Here is a 21,848-nt window from a genome sequence, read left to right on the forward strand (position 1 = left end):
AAATGTTGACGCTGCTGTTGGCTTCTGTGAAAAGCGTTTTCCAGAAAAGTTCGCTCTCCTACGTTCTTTTACAAGATTTCGAACGCCTTTTGTCTGATGGCGGCGTACAGACCTGCAAAAGTAAACGAAGCAGACGTGTCTCTGGAGAAGCCAGTTAAACAACTGTGGTAGCGGCAGTGTACCACAAGCCACGGTAAGTGCCCGCCCGGCAATTACACCGCGATTCCTGTAGTATTGTCCGTAGATAGTATTGTCACAATACTGTATCGTCATAAGTATCATTCATGCCACGTGTCTGTATCAAAAGTTTAATGGCGCCGATTTCCATAACTGGGTAGTGTTTGTGAGTGGCCACATCAACTAACGCGAATGAACCTCACGTTCTTTACCGAGGTACTATTTTCCGATGAGTGTACATTCATAAACCCTGGTAGCGTTAACCGGTGTAACATGCATTACTGAAGTGTAGGCAATCCCTACTGGTTAGGGCAAATTGACTATCAACGTCCTTGGTGTCGCATCGTGGGAATAGACCCATTGGTCCGTATTTTGTCGACACGTTGAATGGACGCAAATATCGAAAGTTTTTGGAAGAAGAACTACCGGTAATACTGCAGGATATTGCCCTGAATGTTCGACAACCTATGTGGTTTCAGCATGACGGTTGCCCAGCGCATTACGCAATTGAAGCACGAGAGGTATTAGACCGTGTTTACACTGGTCTGTGGATCGGCAGAGGTTGCCCTATTAACTGGCCTGATAGTTCGCCGGATTTGACGTCGTCGGATTTCTTTCTGTGGGAATATCTGAAAGATAATGTGTACCAGCAAAGGCCAACAGGCTTCGAAGACATGGTCGACGGCATAATAATGCCTTTGCTGCCATTCCTTCAGATATGCTTCTGTGCTGTTCACGGTCATTTGAAAAGCAGATCACTAAGTGTATTGAGTTTCTTGGAGAAACTACGTTTGAACACCAACTCTAATTGGAAAAGGAGAGTATGTTTCGCCTCGGAGCGAGTTGAGTTCCCAATTAGAGGCTGCAAACCATTGGTTGCTTGAATCACAAATATACGTTTGAGTGATGGTGTATGTTATTATTTTTATATAAAGAAATGCATAATCCACTCAAAAATGGCTCTGAGCACTATGGGACTTAACTTCTGAGGTCATCAGTCCCCTAGAACTTAGAACTACTTAAACCTAACTAACCTAAGGACATCACACACATCCATGCCCGAAGCAGGATTCGAACCTGCGACCATAGTGGTCGCGCGGTTCCAGACTGTAGCGCCTAGAACCCCTCGGCCACCCCGGCCGGCATAATCCTCTAAATAACCTTCAATCGTGAGCTACACATTTAATTTTTGTATATGAATTAATGAATTTATTCACGGCACTTTTTTTGCCTATGCCCGTGGCCACTTTCAGAACTCAAATTAGTAATCAAATTAATTAATTTAATAAGACTGAATCTTCGATAAGTCGGAGGAATAGAACTTTGCGAAGGAGGTTTCCAGTTAGATTTTATGAAATACCTCTCTCTCCTACCGTCGCAGCACGGAAGTGGGGTCTCACGTGCCGTTGGATATTCAAGGGCCACTGAGTAGCATGTCGTGAATTACGACTGTGCATCCAGTTTTATTTCTCTGATTACAGAGCCATCTGTCACGAAATGAAGAAAATGTCCGCGCGGCTCCCCCCATCGGAGGTTCGAGTCCTCCCTTGGGCATCGGTGTGTGTGTGTGTGTGTGTAAGTAAGTTTAAGTTAGTTTAGGTAGTGCGTAAGTTTAGAGACCGATGACCTTAGCAGCTTGGTCCCGTAAGACCTTACCACAAATTTCCAGTTTCCGAAGAAAATGCTTAAGACAAAACGTATGCAGATGTTGCCTTAGAGTCGTAGTGTTGTGACCGCAGAAAATTTTAATTTTTATTCCTGCTTTTGTGGCCATAATAAGAGTCCAGGCTCCATAGGCTAACAGCCAGCCAACATTAAAAAATAGTTCACCAGGACGTAGGTACAAGATAAGCAGCAGAGGCTGCCAAGTATGGCTCGTTGATAAAAGAACTTAGTGTCTGACTTCCTGCCAGAGGAGGCAGCATAAATCAAAGTTGCGCAATGGAAGACGCAAACACCAGGGCGATAATACAGCAAGAGAGAGAGTGTCAGTCACGTGCGGAAAAGACTCGTGTCGAACCAGATTAAGTTGTGTGCAGCTAGAAGCGGAAGTGTCGTGTGGAACAGAAGGCATTCTTGCGCAAGCCGACCAATTAGAAACGAGAGTGTCGTGTGGAACTATAGGCATTCTTGTGCAATCTGATCACTTAGAAATGAAAGGGTCGTGTGAAACAAATTAACTCGTGTGCACCCAAGTACATGAGAAACGAAATAAAATGCCAGGCAGCGGGATAGATAGAGGAAGAGATTCAGATGCAGATTCAGAGCCAGTGCAGGCAGTTTGGAAATTCCGCAGCGAGACGCCAGCGGGGCCAAGTACGCCCATAGCAGCTGATACAGCTGATAAAGACTTCAACACTCAGGAACTACAGGTCAAGTAAGATTTTTAGAGTCATTGGAATTGGTCTAACACCTCACATAAGTGAGAATAAACTTGACAGAAACTAACGAATCTTTTCTACCTATTGCTATTCTGTAACCTATTTTCAGGAAACTTATTTGCTTCAAACCAAGGAGATTCTCTCCCTCTCATCACCGATATAAAGGTTGACAGCAATTTATAACTAACCCACAGTCGTTAACGTCCCGATTGCACTACGCAGCTCGCACTTACTTCATTCTGGTATAGTGAGGCTGTGCCAGGACGCGACAGTAGTCTGCATTAAAAAATGGGGTTTCGCACTGAATATTTCAAAGTTGTCCTCCGCCACCCACGTACGCGGTTGGGTGGTGGGTCGAGTGTGGTATCATTGGATGTTCCCCTCCCCCCCCTCACCTCCCGAAACAAGTTCTGTAACTTTTTTTGATGCGACGCTTAGTTTTCGAGGTATAATGAAAACCGTGTATGTGTGTGTGTGTGTGTGTGTGTGTGTGTGTGTGTGTGCGTGCTACTGAGTGATGCTGGTAAGACATATTTCAAGCAAAGAGAAAAAGAAAATCGTCTAACAATAAGTGAAATGTTGTAAATAGCGACGAAATAAAGCGGTTAAGAAGAAGGGTGCTCTGTGTGGAGCGCACAGTGGTCTGCACTGTACGTGGACATGAGAGTGGCTGAAGCCACTGCCCGCCACGGTCGCAGCGGCGGCAGCGGCCGCCTGTGGGGCTCACGCCTTGTTGGGCTCCCGGCTTGTTGGGATCCCCCGGGCTGCTGCCGGCGATAAGGCCCCCAGGGGCAACAATGGCGCGCGGGGGCGGCTTCTGGCTGTTGGCTGCTGGGTAGCGGGCCCGGGCCGTAATCTGCGCGAGGCCGCCGCGGCAGCCACCTGGCCAAGATAAGGCGCGCGCCGCACAATGCCCACTTAGGCCGCCTCTGCCGCCGCTCTGTCCGCTGCTGGGAACCGCTGCCCCTCACACCCCCGCCCTGCTACGTCCTCATCAGTTGCTGGTGCATCCCTCCGCCCACGCAAGCGCCTCCTCGTCGTTCGTTAAGATCTGCCCCGACAGCGGCACCGCCCACAATGACAAACTCCTGTCGAGCTCGTAGCGAAAGAACACCTGCGCTCGGTACAGCAGTTGGTCTGACGAGTGAAATGGATTTCTCTTACCTATGAAGCAATGAAGCAAAATCAGCGTTTACAAGAATGGAGAGCGACATCGTTCGTAACCTTGTTTTGTGAATTATCCCTGAATGGGTCTAAGGAATACGGGAGTTACTTAACTCAGGAGAGTGAGGCAGGAAACGAAGGTAAATGTGCTCCTCGTGAACAGTAAACGCATTTCCTCTGCTGCGTGAGTACCGGATGCTAGATTTTGTCCAACGTGACTACTAACACTATGTGAAATGTTGTGGACTCACTAAATGACGTGTAGTGACAATAATATCGCAAAGACATCGTACTAGATCGATTTTTATCAACTGGATTATAATCAACATCTTATGGTACTCTGGTCACGCTGTATGCGCTAGACTGGCAACAAAAAGGAAGGTTTCAATTTCCGTCTACAGTTGGGCCTATGAAAGTGCAGAACTGTGGGTTGGCGGTACAAAATCGGTCATTTCCTTTGTCGACAGAACGACCCTGGCGTTTACCTTAGGTCGTAGGGTAGTGACAGTAAGTACAAATCGAGATGTCTGGATGGGGAGCCCGGGGAGCCCGCCTGATGCGTGCTGGCCACTGCGACACTTGGGTGCGAGCCACCTGCGACACCACCTCGTTGCACGTTCCCACTCCAACTACAGTTACTGCCTGCTCCGGCGTGGTGTCCAGCAGCTACACTTCCCACTTCTCCGCCGAAATGTCCAGTTTTCCACAGTACGGTGATGTTAAGGTAACACTTTACGTTTACCTGTTATAGTGGTATAGCCTTACGAAATCGTCCAACGTTTTCCAGTCAACGCGTAAGCACACTGCAAGCAGCATTTCACTGTATACGTTAGCTAAGGTCACACACTATTTGGATGTAACTGCATCCAAGTTTCCTACTTTTATCATTCTCATCGAATATAGAGAGAAAAATTTCGCAACAAGCCTTATCTGATGCAGAGAAATTTCCGAAACTCCGATTGTCAAAGTCTTAGAAAACTAGCCAAGATTGTCACAGCATTACTGGATAAAATTCTGCAGAACTGTGCACGGGATGGTCTATCAATAATCACTCGTCAAATATACTCTCTGAATATAGCATGAAGAGCAGTAGTCACACCCCAATCATAATCAACGTGTTGAGCAATGAGACCAACAGGTCTTTAAACCAGAGTTTGCTTTCTATAATGGATCATGTTGTAATGTAGATACTGGCGGTCAGCAGATTGAGTGGTCCCAATAACATCAAGATATTACTAACTTCGTAAGTTGTTAACGTGAATAAAAACACTTTCTGACTATTAGATCATAGTTTCAAATCATCAGCTTTAGCAACCTCTCTTGTATTTGTAATCTTAGTACTAGGGTTTCTGATATATTGTGCGTAAAACACTTTAACTTCCAATACTAGCTCTCTTCAGTTTAATTGTGGTGGTGCCTGTACATAATGGCGCCATTGTTGCTATAGAAGATTATCATTAACCGCTTGTTTTCCCAGTATTAGTACAGTCGCTTAGATATAGGCTGTAGTTATGACTCTAGACAAAGTGAGCATAATGTGGAAATATCTACATCTAAGTGATTACTCTGCTATTCACAATAAAGAGCCTGGCAGAGGCTTCAATGAACCACCTTCAAGCTGTCTCTGTACTGTTCCACTCTCGAACGGCACGCGGGAAAAACGAACACTTAAAGTTTTATGTGCGAGCCCTGATTTTCCTTATTTTATCGTGATGATCGTTTCTCCCTATGTAGGTGGGTGCCAACAGAATGTTTTCGCAATCAAAGGAGAAAACTGAAATTTCATGAGAAGATCCTGTCGCAACGAAAAACGCCTTTGTTTTAATGATTGCCAATCCAATTCACGTATTATGTCTGTTACACTGCCCCCCCTCCCCCTTATTTCGCGATAATATGAGTACCTCACAAAATTTTATATACAATGTTTACTCATCACACTACAACTAACATTTTTGGAAGTTAAAATACGAGCTCCAGTGTTTCCTGTCAGTTCACATCATCATAATAGGCGCTGTGCACATCGCGCATTGTTCTCTCAAAACTCTTACTTGAAGCTTCCATAGCCGTGGCACATTGTCACACTCGCCGACTGCGGTTTCAGCTTTTTCCCCACTTGTAAAACCATAATTTGCTTCTTCCTCGATTGTCCTATATCAAAACGTCCGTTTCTTTCTGGGTAAACTGAAACGAGATCTGCATTGTTGTTGATGCAACCTGTTGTGATCTGAAGATGTCCATTCTCCATGCCAGGTCTGATCGGCGTCGAAATTTGATTCTACGAGTTCCTCACGAAGCTTCCGGGACGGGTTGCTGGATTTAAATCTCTCTCTCTCTGTAGTTTCTGCTCATTGCTGTCCTGATATGAGGATAACTGACACTGCCAAATTTCTTAACACAGTTCAAATGGCTCTGAGCACTATGGGACTTAACATCTGAGGTCATCAGTCCCCTAGAACTTAGAACTACTTAAACCTAACTAACCTAAGGACGTCACACACATCCAAGCCCGAGGCAGGATTCGAACCTGCGACCGTAGCGGTCACGCGGTTCCTGACTGAAGCGCCTAGAACCACACGGCCACACCGGCCGGCTCTTAACACAGTTTTTTAGTGAGTGACATGTCCGACAGAACACACACCACGTATTCATACAACGAATCCACAACTTTCAGTGCGGACGCACATTTCACTCGACCTCCATCGAAAATATAAAATTAGCCAGAATGCAGGACACAGACAAGTGGCACTGGGTGGGAATGTGGGCACTCAGGGGAGCGTGACGAGACAGTCTGCGCATTTGCGGTAAGTAAACACTACTGCCGACTACGCAGGAGATACCGACTTCGAGTTCCGGTGCGGCACACATTTCCACTCTCCCAGCTGATACCGCACAAAGTCTAGATGAAGCTGATATCAACAGTTCCCTCCTTTTCATTTCCATTCTTCCCTCCACCTTCAGTTACGCAACAGCTGTTTCTGTTTAGGTACGACGGGGATAAATCTTAGCTAATGATGACCATTTTAGCAGTTCTCAGGAGACATTCTACATCGAAAAACACCTCGTCGTCATTCTGGAAATGCCTGCCATGCAATGGTTTCTTTACCTAAGTGAAGAGGAAGAAGTCACTGGGTGCCACTCGAGGAGAATATTGGGGTCGGGCAAAATTTGGTAACCCAAAGAACTAGCCTGTTGACTGTGTCCAGGGCATTGTCGTGGGGGACGGTGGCAGCCTCTGTAACGTTCAAAATGTCGTGCAAGGTGTTGAAAACCGATATCTGAATAATTGTTGTGATATCGTGTAACGATCGCGGTGCTGTAACAAAATCGGCCACGTCGCGTTGATACGACAGATAATAGCGATCTCTGTGTGTCTATCTTTCCAGATATCGTTGCGAAACTAGGCTTTTCGGTACAGGATGTCAAATCAATCAGCCGTCTAATTTCCTACCATACGTTTTTAGCTACCAGTTTCGGCGATTTACTACGCCATCTTCAGGCCCGCAACCGACGTGTAGAAAGATTCCAGCATTCAGATATTGGCATTTGTAGATATCTGCTTGACACATCGATCATTTCACCCACCATCTGCCCATCACTGTACCAAGCTATATCTACGGATACCAGTTTTTGAATGTTGACCCCTATTTTGATCGGAACTGAGGTTGCAATCTTCCTACACGTCAGTCAGGGGCCTGAAGATGGCGTAGCAAATCACCGAAGGTAGTTGCGAAATAAAATAAATTTGGAAATTAGAGGGCTAAACGGTGTTTGATTTGACATCCTGAAGGTAGCGATATCTCGCTGCGTACTGCAGCTTCGAATGGGAAGTGCTGGCGATGCCACACCCTCTTTGCCAGCGCTGCATTGCCACCTCACCGATACCAACATGCAGCCGAGCAGAGGAAGGCACTGCCCAGTTCGTGACCTCTCATCAAGGAGGCAACATCCTTTAGTTAGGACACATGCGTTACTCATGTCTCAGAATGAACTACACACATCAAAAAAAGTTTTGCATCACTCCAGTTCCCAGAACTCCTGAAGATAGACGTTGACTGTGGATATTGTATCACAGACACAGTCCCTTTGACTGTTCAGAGATGTCATTAAACCCACCCAAAGATGTAAACAACCATGGATGAGCAGCCCCTATTAGGCGGTCGATCAGTTCCAGTCATTTCACTAGGAAGGAGCTACACGGCTCGTGTTGTCTAGTTCAACCATGCCTACGCGGTCAGTGCCACAGTTCGACTGCGTCCGCATTTTTACTTTGTGCCAGGAAGCGCTCTGAACAAGGGAAGTGTCCAAGCTTCTCGGAGTGAACCAAAGTGATGTTGTATCGGACATGGAAGAGATACAGAGAGACAAGAACTGTGGATGACATGGCTCACTCACGCTGCCCAAGGGCTACTACTGCAGTGGATGACCGCTACCTACGTATTATGGCTCGGAGGAATCCCGACAGCAACACCACCATGTTCCATAATGCCTTTCGTGCAGCCACAGGAGGACGTGTTACTATTCAAACTGTGGGCAATAGGCTGCATGATGCGCAACTTCACTCCTGACGCCCATGGCGAGGTCCATCTTTGCAACCACACCATGCAGCGCGGTACAGATCGGTCCAGCAACATGCCGAATGGACTGATCAGGATTGGTATCACGTTCTCTTCACCAATGAGTGTCGCATATGGCTGACAATCGTCGGAGATGTGTTTGGAGGCAACTCGGCCAGGCTGAACGCCTTAGACACACTGTCCAGCGAGTGCAGCACGACAGAGGTTCCCTGCTGTTTTCGGGTGGTGTTAAGTGGAGCCGACGTACGCCACTGATGGTCATGGAAGGCGCCACAACGGCTGGGCTGTACGATATGTAAATATCATCCTCCGATCGGTAGCGCAACCATATCGGCAGCATATTCTCCAGACGTGAACCCTACTCAACATGACTGAGATAGATTGAAAAGGGCTGTTTATGTAAGCATTTACTGGCAAAAAACAAACAATTAATTATATGATTTTATTTTTTCCAATGTGTTAGTTGAAACTTTACGCTACCCTTCGTAGTGCCTTCTCGAAATACCTTAGCTTTACACTTTAGTAACTGCTTCCTTATAGTCGACAGGAAGTTAAAATGTAACAAACCAACACTCAAACGCAAGTTTTCTTCTGGGTGCATTCCGCAGCCTCGATAAATGTTAAGATTGGCATCGTTTCCTTTAGCCTGTTAATTTAAATAGTACTTACCCAGCACTACTAGCTAGTTTCGAGCTTTACTCATTCACACGTGCCTACCAGGATTAAATGGAAACCAAAGTATAAAATGATCTACAGTTGCACTAGGTGCAACTTTTACTCAATACTTACAATAAATGTGGTTATATCATCTCATAAGTTTTATGAAACAGAAATCGCGTGACATGCTCAGTCACGCACAGCATGATGATCAATCTACACGACACAAAACATAACGTGAATGGAGTAATACTACACATGAGAACAGCAGTAATAATAAACGAGAAATAACACGTATAGCTATGTACAACGGGAAGAGAAACCTCGGAATAGGTATCCACAAATTACACATACACAAAGTTGTTAGCAGTTCCGCCATATGCGTAGTCAGAAGAACTTAGCTACACTCAATAGACACTTACTCACATCGTTTCACGCTTATGGTTATATGTATGATGGGGCAGCATGGCACAACAATATTTATACAACAGTATCACACATAAGCGATGGTGCAAAAAATTCTTATCAATGATATGACTCTCTAAATATAGGCCTACTTCAAGCGCAGACCATAAAAATATTGTGGAAAAGGTAAATGAATAGCAATAGCAATAGCACAATACTCGTACCTAGGTAGTACATCTGTCTTTACTCAAGAGAGAGAAAAACATTTTCCAAAGCCAGTTCAAGAAATTGAATGTCACCAGAATCAGTTAATCATCTGTAATTATGTTGTGGGAGGAAAGGTGTATGCAGTACGGGCCGCCATTCGGTCAGCCGCACTTTACAAAACGCGCGGCGCCGCCAGTCACTCCACCGCTATGCTTCCTTAGCCGCCAGGCCGCTGCCACGAACGCAGACACCGCTGCCAATGAGATGAAAGCATCACCTCTCCGTAGCTGCAACGGCGGGTGTACTTACATTAGAACGCTCATGTACTGTGTACATTTAGTGTGTTTTCCATTTCATAACATTCACAGACATCACAGATGTCAGGGTTCGTCATCTCGTCTACGAAATAGTCATTGTAGTGAAGACTGAATTGTAAACCTTCGTACCTGTATATAATTCAACATTCAAATCTACTGTTAGCGACTGATGATGCGACTACAGTAACAAAAGCTATATGTTACTTTTACTACTTGGTATTAGATGTAGAATAAATTAATATCTGAATTCTCTGTACGCGAACAGTATCTGTTCCTCACTTCTGTATCATTAAATAATCACAAAGCGTGAAAAGAAAGTTACAGCAGTATATACCATAAAAGTGGGGCGTATCATTCGAAGACGCGTAACATGTAAGCAGTCTCGTATTAGAAATCATTACACGGCATAAATACACACTGACTTGTACGTATGCGTCAGTGAACATGGAAATTAATAGCAAAGCATGAAATAATTTTTATATGCATCTCAATCGTAAATCAAAAAGCCTTTCAGAATACATTTAAATGAAGGACTGCTGCGACAACAGAAAAATATTACGTCATACTGGCAGTAGCGCTGGTGGCAATTAAACTCAACTAAAAGAACCATATGTGTTCTCAACCTCTCCAGACCCTAACGTTACAATTGTGTATGTTAATTTTCCTGTGTCTTCGGTGGAACACAAGTATTTTTTCCGCAGTGGAAACCTGAGGTTCACATTTGCGAATGTTCAACCTTTTTACTCCGCACAAGTGGTGCCAACTGCTGGGCATCACTACGGTAGTAAGCAAGTCAATGCAGCAACGTACAGCAGTTTGTGTTCACCATAATACACGGATGTGATTGTTTCATTATATTCTGCTTGATAATTCAATATTGTTACTGTTATTTTGCGTTGTAATTATTGAACGATCATGTTACGATTTATTACAATATAGAATTCTTCGGAATTAGTTATTTCAGTCCATAAAATGAAGCCAAGTGTAGAAAGCATGTTTCGAAAACTGGCAAATATTACCAGAATGAGATTTTCACTCTGCAGCGGAGTGTGCGCTGATATGAAACTTCCTGGCAGATTACAACTGTGTGCCCGACCGAGACTCGAACTCGGGTCCTTTGCCTTTCTCGGGCAAGTGCTCTACCATCTGAGCTACCGAAGCACGACTCACGCCCGATCCTCACAGCTTTACTTCTGGCAGTATCTCGTCTCCTACCTTCCAAACTTTACAAAAGCTCTCCTGTGAAAGAGCTTCTGTAAAGTTTGGAAGGTAGGAGACGAGATACTGGCAGAAGTAAAGCTGTGAGTACCGGGCGTGAGTCGTGCTTCGGTAGCTCAGATGGTAGAGCACTTGCCCGCGAAAGGGAAAGGTCCCGAGATCGAGTCTCGGTCGGGCACACAGTTTTAATCTGCCAGGAAGTTTGGCAAATATTACTTTATAAGTCTTGCACCTAAAAATCATTAAAAATCACCTAAGAGCATTACCGACTAAAATCGTTCTTCTTCTAGAAGCGTGGCAGCAGATTCCTATGGCTAACTGAGCATGGCATGTGACTTCCGTTTCGTACTACTTACGAGGATTATCTGCCTACATCTGTTGCACATCTACAACTATATTCCGCAAACCACCTCACTACGTACCAGTGTGTTCCCTCTGTTCCTGATCCAGTCGCGGGTGGTTCGTGGGAAGAACTGTTGCTGGTAACCGTCCGTGTGCGCTCCAGCCTCTCTACTTCCATCGCGGCGGTCATTTCGCGAGACAGACGGAGGAGGAAGTAGTATAGTGGTTGACCCTTCTAGGAACGTACCTGTGCAGTCCTAAAACATCGACTGCACGCCGACCAGCACAGCACCACGAAACATCAAGAAGGCGCTGACCCGCGTGTCAAAGGAAAGAGCGGGCAGCGCCACACCAGCGTTCAGCGTCCCCTGTGAATGCTGACTTCACCAGCCGCCAATCGCTGTTCGGGTCCAGTTCGGTCCAAGACTTCGAGAGCATCAGTACTGACTAAGAGGAAAACGATACAGAACCTGCGTTCTGCGATTAGCAAAAGTGCACAAAAAGAGTACTTGCATGTATGAGGCTCACGAAGCAAATCAGTCACACCAAGCCACTTCAAAACGAGAAGTTATGCTATGTTTCTTTACTTTCTAGAAATAATTAATTCTTTTAATCTGCAAGCGTATGTACAGATCACCTTCGATTCCTGCTACCGGCCGTCGCACTTCGCTCCTTCCTTCTTTTTTGTCGGTGCTCACTCTCACAGTAGTCGACACAACGATAGTACCCTATCGGAACTTTAGACCATGATGTGACGCAGAAGCCCCTGTTGCAGCCTCCGCCGCAGCGCGAAAGGAAGAGGGAGGGCAGGACAGGGGCTGCCAGAAGCTTTATTGCTACATTGCCGCCAAACGATGTTCAGCGTAATTCATATAGATTCTCACAGTTAATAACACTGTAAAACAATAAAAATAATTTTTTTATGCTTTATTAAAAAATACAGGTGGAAATGCTCTAGTGGATGCTAAGGTCGTGATGATGATGCTGTGTATGACAGATCAATAGAGGACGAGCTGCCAGTAAACACTGTATGTATAGAAAAGATATCAAGGAGCGAGGGAAAAAGGACAATATTAACAGATGGCTAGTGATGTCTGAAAGTGTGTGATGGTGAGGGTTCGGTGGAGCGGGGTGCTTAATCGATGCTAGAACAGGAAGAAGTTGGGGTGGATTACGAGCCTTTGACTGAATTATATGGGACGAAATGCTGTAGTTGGTAGAATGCGTAGGATTTTCAGCCAGGGAGAGGTAATCAGTTGAATTTGTCATGGGACAGGGAGGTGGAAGTGGAAATCGGGTAGAATGTGGAGGTATAGGCATGGCAGCGCAGCAGGCCAGTATTTTTGGTTTGGAGAGACAATGGAATTTTGATCTTCGAGTCTACTCTTGAAATGAGTGATGAAACCTTAACTACGTGAGGATACAGTCTATGTTGTAAAAACTGAGGAAGGACCAAGCAACGCTTGGACATATGTAGAGGGTAGTGGAAGGATGTAGTTGCATGTACACTCTTGGAAATGGAAAAAAGAACACATTGACACCGGTGTGTCAGACCCACCATACTTGCTCCGGACACTGCGAGAGGGCTGTACAAGCAATGATCACACGCACGGCACAGCGGACACACCAGGAACCGCGGTGTTGGCCGTCGAATGGCGCTAGCTGCGCACAATTTGTGCACCGCCGCCGTCAGTGTCAGCCAGTTTGCCGTGGCATACGGAGCTCCATCGCAGTCTTTAACACTGGTAGCATGCCGCGACAGCGTGGACGTGAACCGTATGTGCAGTTGACGGACTTTGAGCGAGGGCGTATAGTGGGCGTGCGGGAGGCCGGGTGGACGTACCGCCGAATTGCTCAACACGTGGGGCGTGAGGTCTCCACAGTACATCGATGTTGTCGTCAGTGGTCGGCGGAAGGTGCACGTGCCCGTCGACCTGGGACCGGACCGCAGCGACGCACGGATGCACGCCAAGACCGTAGGATCCTACGCAGTGCCGTAGGGGACCGCACCGCCACTTCCCAGCAAATTAGGGACACTGTTGCTCCTGGGGTATCGGCGAGGACCATTCGCAACCGTCTCCATGAAGCTGGGCTACGGTCCCGCACACCGTTAGGCCGTCTTCCGCTCACGCCCCAACATCGTGCAGCCCGCCTCCAGTGGTGTCGCGACAGGCGTGAATGAAGGGACGAATGGAGACGTGTCGTCTTCAGCGATGAGAGTCGCTTCTGCCTTGGTGCCAATGATGGTCGTATGCGTGTTTGGCGCCGTGCAAGTGAGCGCCACAATCAGGACTGCATACGACCGAGGCACACAGGGCCAACACCCGGCATCATGGTGTGGGGAACGATCTCCTACACTGGCCGTACACCACTGGTGATCGTCGAGGGGACACTGAATAGTGCACGGTACATCCAAACCGTCATCGAACCCATCGTTCTACCATTCCTAGACCGGCAAGGGAACTTGCTGTTCCAACAGGACAATGCACGTCTGCATGTATCCCGTGCCACCCAACGTGCTCTAGAAGGTGTAAGTCAACTACCTGGCCAGCAAGATCTCCGGATCTGTCCCCCATTGAGCATGTTTGGGACTGGATGAAGCGTCGTCTCACGCGGTCTGCACGTCCAGCACGAACGCTGGTCCAACTGAGGCGCCAGGTGGAAATGGCATGGCAAGCCGTTCCACAGGACTACACCCAGCATCTCTACGATCGTCTCCATGGGAGAATAGCAGCCTGCATTGCTGCGAAAGGTGGATATACACTGTACTAGTGCCGACATTGTGCATGCTCTCTGTTGCCTGTGTCTATGTGGCTGTGGTTCTGTCAGTGTGATCATGTGATGTATCTGACCCCAGGAATGTGTCAATAAAGTTTCCCCTTCCTGGGACAATGAATTCACGGTGTTCTTATTTCAATTTCCAGGAGTGTATTTTGATCTGTAAGCAACTTCAGCTCCTTGTAGACCTATTTTGCTGGATGGTTAGTACATGGAGCCAGCATGCCGTGGTTACTGTGCCTCCCCCCCCCCCCTCTCCCTCCCTCCCCCCCCCCCCCCCACGCCCTGCGCCAAGAGTGCAGTCGTGGCTGCCGGAGCCTCGACATTTGGCGAGTCGTACATAACTGAACATGCGGTTCTATTGATGGCACAGTGAAGCCACAGCTACATAAAGACAAGTTCAGCCTCTACATACCAGTTGACGAAAATAAATGTAAATGTCGTGTGACTAGGGCCTTCTGTCGGGTAGACCGTTCGGCAGTTGGGAATGTCCAGGGAGCACTGGAAAGCATGTGGATGGTACTTGACACTGCTTTAAGCAGAAGAAGGTGACATTGTTGGCTTATAGTATGGGTTATGGCGGTACACCCCGCCTGCCTACCACATGTTGTAACACGTAGGAGCTTAAGAAAGCTATGGCGTCCTGCGTGGTCTGAGAAGCATCTGTACTCCATACTGCTGCCAGGCATGAATCAAATAGCCAGTCTGAATATCGGTTAAATAAAAATCTCATCAGGAGGTGTAGGTGAACAGGAAGGGCCGTATCACAATCCTAACAATGCAAGGAACTCAAAAGTGAATAATTAAATGAAATCTAATTTAACATCTACAATCAAATAGGAAACGTATACGGGACACTGAAATCTGGAAGAAAGAGTGCACATATTCATACTCGGTTTTACATTTGATGAAGCATTAACTAAAAATGAACATTACCAAATGGTGTCTAGGAAGCGACTATAGGTTTCAGACGAGAGAGAGGAATGCTAGCAAAGAGAACCAGCTGTGGGTGGTGCATGATGGCGTGTTACCTATACAGCCAGTAGGCCTAGCACCTCAGCATCTTCTGCAGACGGTAGGCGACGTTTCTCTTCTGATGGCGCGTATCACATCCATTAAGCCCTGTGAGTACTGAACACCGTACTCCATCTTTGAAGGCTCTAACTACTCCGATGCTAATGCTGAGGCAGACACAGAAAATGACAAGCACAACAGTATCTGGCACAGATAGATACGTAACAAAAAGAAAAATAACACCTAAAATAGATAAAAAAGATATGATCAGAAAAGCAGACCTAGCAGCTGATTGGTCCATGTACCTCAACTGCACTTGAAATATTGTAACTTAATAACGTAAAGGATAAAACGCAAACAATGAGACAAAGATTACATGTACGGAACACAGCATTCGGGAAGGTCAGGCTTGAAATTTATGTTCTGAGGCCCCCCTCCAGCCTATGGCACTGGTTAAGGGAAACAGCATCATGAACACAAAAATACAGCATAACAACACACATACAACATTTAGAACTAACAAGAGGAGGCCGCCAATTGTGAAATTCAGATTCGATTCATACTGTGCATAATAAAAGCTCATGGCCAGAGGTGTTATGTGGCAAAGCACAAAGATGCACTTCTCAGCCGTTGTCGAGAAAATCGACAGTTAAATGAAACCGTTGCGGTGAAATACTCTCTACGATTTACAGTTTCCTACAGCGTCGTGGCGCAGCGGTAAGCGCTCGGGTTCGTAATCCGAAGGTCGCCGGATCGAATCTCGCGCCATGCAACTCTTTTTTTAGTATTTGTTTTTTGTAATTCATACATATATCGTGGGGTCTCTACTCTAATTCGAACGTTTGACTTACACTATACGTATTCGTTTCGGAATATCGTTTCTACGTCTTCCGTTAACTACACGTGTAAACATTATGAAGACAATTAATAACATTTGTGAAATACAACTTTGTTTGCGGAACACATAATCATGTTCGAAGTCGCCAGTTTTTCCACGACAAACGACTTTCAACAACTTATTATATGCATAATTGTTGCAACTGATTGCCGGGAATTTTATATATATATATATATATATATATATATATATATATATATATATATATATATATATATATTTGAATTACAAAAAACAAATACCAAAAAAAAAAATTTGCATGGCGCGAGATTCGATCCGGCGACTTTCGGATAACGAACCCGAGCGCTTACCGCTGCGCCACGACGCTGTAGGAAACTGTAAATCGTTGAGAGTATTTCACCGAACGGTTTCTTTTAACTGTCGATTTTCTCGACAACGGCTGAGAAGTGCATCTTGGTGCTTTGCCACATTACATCTCTGGCCATGAGCTTTTACTATGCACAGTATGAATCGAATCTGAATTTCACAATTGGCGGCCTCCCCTTGGAAGTCCAGACATAGAAACACAAATATTACAAAGGATATGTCCTACAAAAGCACGTAAATATATGTAACAAGTAGTACTGTTCTTAGACTGTAGAAACAAATACATACCATATCTCTCATGATACATTTGTTCTACATAATTTTGTATGCTACTTCAGATGAGACAGGCTGGATGTTCCTGCCGAGGCCGTCCCACTTGGAATAACGATAACGTATGCCGTATTTTATACGCTTTATTTCCTGTTAACATTAAAAGAAAGCCTGCAGATCATCAATTTAATATCGTTCTATAATTTTTTCTAAATTACTAACATTTATTATTTTACACCCTCCGTTTCCCCCCATGAACCATGGACCTTGCCGTTGGTGGGGAGGCTTGCGTGCCTCAGCGATACAGATGGCCGTACCGTAGGTGCAACCACAACGGAGGGGTATCTGTTGAGAGGCCAGACAAACATGTGGCTCCTGAAGAGGGGCAGCAGCCTTTTCAGTAGTTACAGGGGCAACAGTCTGGATAATTGACTGATCTGGCCTTGTAACATTAACCAAAACGGCCTTGCTGTGCTGGTACTGCGAACGGCTGCAAGCAAGGGGAAACTACAGCCGTAATTTTTCCCGACGACATGCAGCTTTACTGTATGAGAGCTGCATCAAACCAGTCTCAGGACTGAAGACCACAACAACAACAACAACAACCCTCCGTTTTCTTTAACTGCTTAATTTTTCTCTGTAAATATTATTACTGTGGTTGTTATTACTCAACGCAGGTTTTGCTAGTAATCTGAAACACTGTATAAATACCAGCGAAATTGTAAAATGTACGACTTGTTTTTAAAATATTACGTAAATGGTCTTTAAATTTCCCATAAATTAAATCAAATGAGTACTTTTGAAAATGCATGAGGCCTCAGAGGAAGGCTGCTAGATCTTCTGTGAATGGCACGGACTACGCCGACACTACCTGTTGCCTTCTCCAGGACACCGACAGAGGTCAGGCTGAGTGACGCTGGTGGATCCTCTCTGAAAACTCGGTCGCAGCGTAGAAAGAGTAGACTGTTGCATTATTTTTCTGTGGCACCTTAAGTGATCTTTCTTGCAACAAAAAAAAAAAAAAAAAAAAAAAAAAAAGAGTAATATATAACTTTGGTTGCTGTAGTCGCATCATCAGTCGCTAACAGTAGATTTGAATGTTGAATTATATACAGTTACGAAGGGTTACAATTCTGTCGTATCGGCCGCCCGACAGCAGCCGTCAACTCGGCGCGGCGTGCTACAACACGCGCGGCACACAGCGAGTACCGCTGGCGCCGCACACGATATCAACAAACTGGCGCAAGTGAACGCGTCGTCGCGGGGTTAGCGGCAACGTACACGCCACTAGCGATACGGATTACCCTGGCGGCGCTGCCCTTGCCACCAGAGTGAGCAACCGTTTAAGGGCGCCATCTACCAACACTCTGATTGGCCGGACCTGCAGATTTAAGCGAGCTCCCTGAGCCCGTTTAACCAGTTCAATCTTTGCCGATGACTGTGTTACTACCCGGCTGCTGGATTCACGGAGACCGAACCGCACTGTGGCCTCCCTGGCTGGAAACTTGCGACGCGTCGGTATCGACTGGTTGGCAGTGGTTTGGACTTGTATTCTCTACTAGTGACTCTGATTTCTCCTTGGCGCTACAGCCAGCAAAGTGTTGTGTAGTCGAACTTACGTTTTGTTTTGACTGACAGAAGGTCAGATAAATTTGGTTATCACGGAATGTTTGTTGTGTTATAGTGCGGACATAACAAATTCAGTCTTCATTACAATGACTATTTCGTAAATGAGATGACGAACCCTGACATCTATGAAATCTGTGAATGTTATGAGATGGTAAACACACTAAATGGGCTCAGTACATGAACGAAGTACACCCGGCGCTACAGCTACGGAGAGTTGATGCTTTCAGCTCATTAGCAGCGCCCTCGTGCGGCTGTGGCGGCTGCAGGAAACATAGCGGCGGACTGACTGGCGGCGCGGCGCGTGCTTTCAAATGAGGCTGACCGAATGGCGGCCCATATTGCATACACCTTTCCTCCCATAAAATAATTGCAGTTGATTAACTGATTCTGCTGACTTTTTATTAATTGAACTGGCCTTAGAAAATGTTTGTTTTTCTCTCTCCGTCTTTCTAGTGACTTCTAACAGAACTCCGCCGATATGTTAGGATGCCCTTACTGGACTGCTCCTGTCAGCTACTTACCAGAGAAGTAGCCCTGCGGTCCTAGCGTCCTTTTCCAAACCATTGCGGCGACCAGCAATAATTACAATTTGAAAGGTGTTCCTTTAAAATGAACCTGGCTCGAAAGTACTGTTGTACAGAGAAAGCGATGGGACGTAATTTCCATCTAGCTCTAGTCTCGGAGGCACGCAGTAGCAAAGAAAATTTCTTCCACATCTGTATGTATTGTAAATTAAAGCCCCACGCCGTGTTGTTTTTCTGCCTGTATTTGGAGGCTAAACTCACGAAATACGGAGGACTTTTTATACGACTGTGCTAGTGGATAAACTGATTCACGAGAAATCTTTGTTTATATAATTTATAATTATAGTAATGACCAGTGTGTAATATATGTATTATTACCTATATATATTTAACGTTTGTGGTGTCTCGTGGCAGTAAGAGCTGGTAACGCATAGACAAAGCGGTGTCTGGGGGAAAATCAGCAAAGCAAACAGCTTCCGCAGTTTCAGTAAGCAGCGTAGCTTGAACAGAACCTATAGCGACCTTGCAGACTAGCTGTAAAGCGTGTGCATGAAAACTCCAATATCGGGGAATCGGAATGTGAACCGGTGGGACCACGGATTCTTCAGTCTCCTTTCTTTTTTAACTTAGCCTTCACCTCTCAATGAAGTGGAGATTCATTTGCAAAGACACGTGGTTCCGATTTCACTTCAAGCTGTTTGTTAGGTCAGAAAGACGCAAGCCACCAAAATGGTGTCCAATTGAAAGACTTGCACCATGATGTCGAGCAAAACGAAATTATTGCCAGAATTTACACATATATACATATCTTCTTCTTCGGCCAGGCAACGGCCATGCCGCAGTGGATACACCGGTTCCCGTGAGATCACCGATGTTAAGCGCTGTCGGGCGTGGCTGGCACTTGCATGGGAGACCATCCAGCCGCCATGTGCTGTTGCCATTTTTCGGGGTGCACTCAGCCTCGTGATGCCAATTGAGGAGCTACTCGACCGAATAGTAGCGGCTCCGGTCAAAGAAAACCATCATAACGACCGGGAGAGCGGTGTGCTGACCACACGTCCCTCCTATCCGCATCCTCACTGAGGATGACACGGCGGTCGGATGGTCCCGATGGGCCACTTGTGGCCTGACGACGGAGTGCTTTTTCTTCTTCGTCTACACATATTATAAAGCACCCCGGTGCGTCTTATTATCTATATACGAAATTTAATGTCGGGAGCTGCTGTAGAAATTTTGATACGGTTTTCAGTAATATGTGCAAAAAGCATCAACATGTCACCATACCCTAAAAAAGTATAAAAAAAACTATTCCCTCATGACCTACCAAAGAGACTTGTTGAAACACTTATGCTTCCAGTTCTTGCAAAATCTTTTTCAGGAAAGCTGACGGCGTCTGGAACTGGTTACAAATGTCTGTGTTCGTTACTTTGTGATGTTCGACTCTGTGATCACATTTCACCATTGTATGCACAACTACCCTCTTCTTCTCTACTGTCTTAACTACGAACACAGCCCATCATATTTCTGCTCGAACTCAGGGTTCTCCTATGAGCAACATTACAGAAACACCTGTTCCCATCAGAACAAAATCCTTTCTGCGCCACTCCATGAATAACTTCCCAAATTATATTACAGAACTGAATAACATCTCAATTTTCTTCTAAAGCAACGATTATGATTGCCACTGTCTCTGTATGCACTTTTTGCCCTTGTACCTCCTTCCTTCTAACCCGATCTTCCTCTTTTCTCAGTGAGCCGTACGATGCTCGCACTCATGCCATCTCTTATTTTACATCCTCTTTTTTTTTGTTGCCACCTTGTTATGTTAGTTTGAATTTCTGTTGTCTCTGAGTTGCTGCTTTGTCCGCCCGTCCGCAGCTGCAGCAGCGCCTATCGATATACCCCTGACGTGTTACCATAGCTGCGCTGCTATTACTTCACGGTTGCCAGCAATGGCAGGGAATCTGTAGACCCCGGGCTTTCTCAAATCCAAATCACCCTCCACTGAGCCCAGCAGAGTTGCGGACGGAATGCGCTCTTCATATCAAATTTCTTTAAAATTCTTCCTGTTTTTGAAGATATGCTCCCCACAAAAGATAGGAATGCCACCGATTTGCTTGTATGCTCTGTTGGTCCCCGCGAAGGTGCAATGTGCAGAGCACGACGGATCTGATTGTCAGTATAACCACTCTGCTTGAACACAGTTCTTGTGTCGAAGTATCTGCATCTCAGATGGCGTAGTCTCTTTTTTAGCAATGTACGTAGGACCCCATTGCGTTGGTACGATGGATGACAACTTGATGCATGAAGGTATCGGTTCGTATGCGACGGCTTATGATAAACACTATGTCCTAATGTTCTATGATCCCCCCTGTAGACAGTTGTTGTAAATTGCATTTGCTATATACTGAGAAGTTTACCCATGATTATTTGCACTTAGCCATTGACGGCCTATTTTCTGTCATATTACATGCAGTGTTGCAGACTTCTTTATTCAGAAACTTAAGTCACTTGTGTGACTTTTGCTATTAATTTGCTGAGATGTTGTGGAATCCTACCCTGTAACCTGAGCCTGGGACGTAACTGTATAGCACTGGCAGGGAGAAACTGACTTAGCGGTGTACTGCAACACAAGCCGTTCCACAAACTCACAAAATCGGACTACCGTAGCAACAGTGGCAACTCTGCTTCCCCAGCAGGAGCGACGAAGCCTTTACAAAACTGGCGATGAGGGTTTGCAAAATGTTGCTTGCGAGCAGACGTTTCAAGAACTTGACCGAGAAAATTCGGAGGGTTACGGTAGTCACAATGCATTCAATAAATAGTACATAGTCTACACTGAATCCGCCAGGGTAGCAGAGGGCGCTAATGCGCTGCTTCCTGGACTCGGGTGGTGTCCTGAAATTCGCACCCAGTGAAATTCACACCCAGTTAAATTAGCACCCAGAAAGGTCAGGGAAAGGTCC

General features: G+C 45.7%; 1 pseudogene; it reads left to right on the forward strand.

The window, feature by feature from the left end:
- The first annotated feature begins 19,705 nt into the window (after positions 1 to 19,705).
- LOC124712762 lies at positions 19,706 to 19,822 on the forward strand (annotated as a pseudogene).
- Positions 19,823 to 21,848: the final 2,026 nt, after the last annotated feature.

Source organism: Schistocerca piceifrons, chromosome 8 (assembly GCF_021461385.2).
Source record: "Schistocerca piceifrons isolate TAMUIC-IGC-003096 chromosome 8, iqSchPice1.1, whole genome shotgun sequence".
NCBI lineage: Eukaryota > Metazoa > Arthropoda > Insecta > Orthoptera > Acrididae > Schistocerca > Schistocerca piceifrons.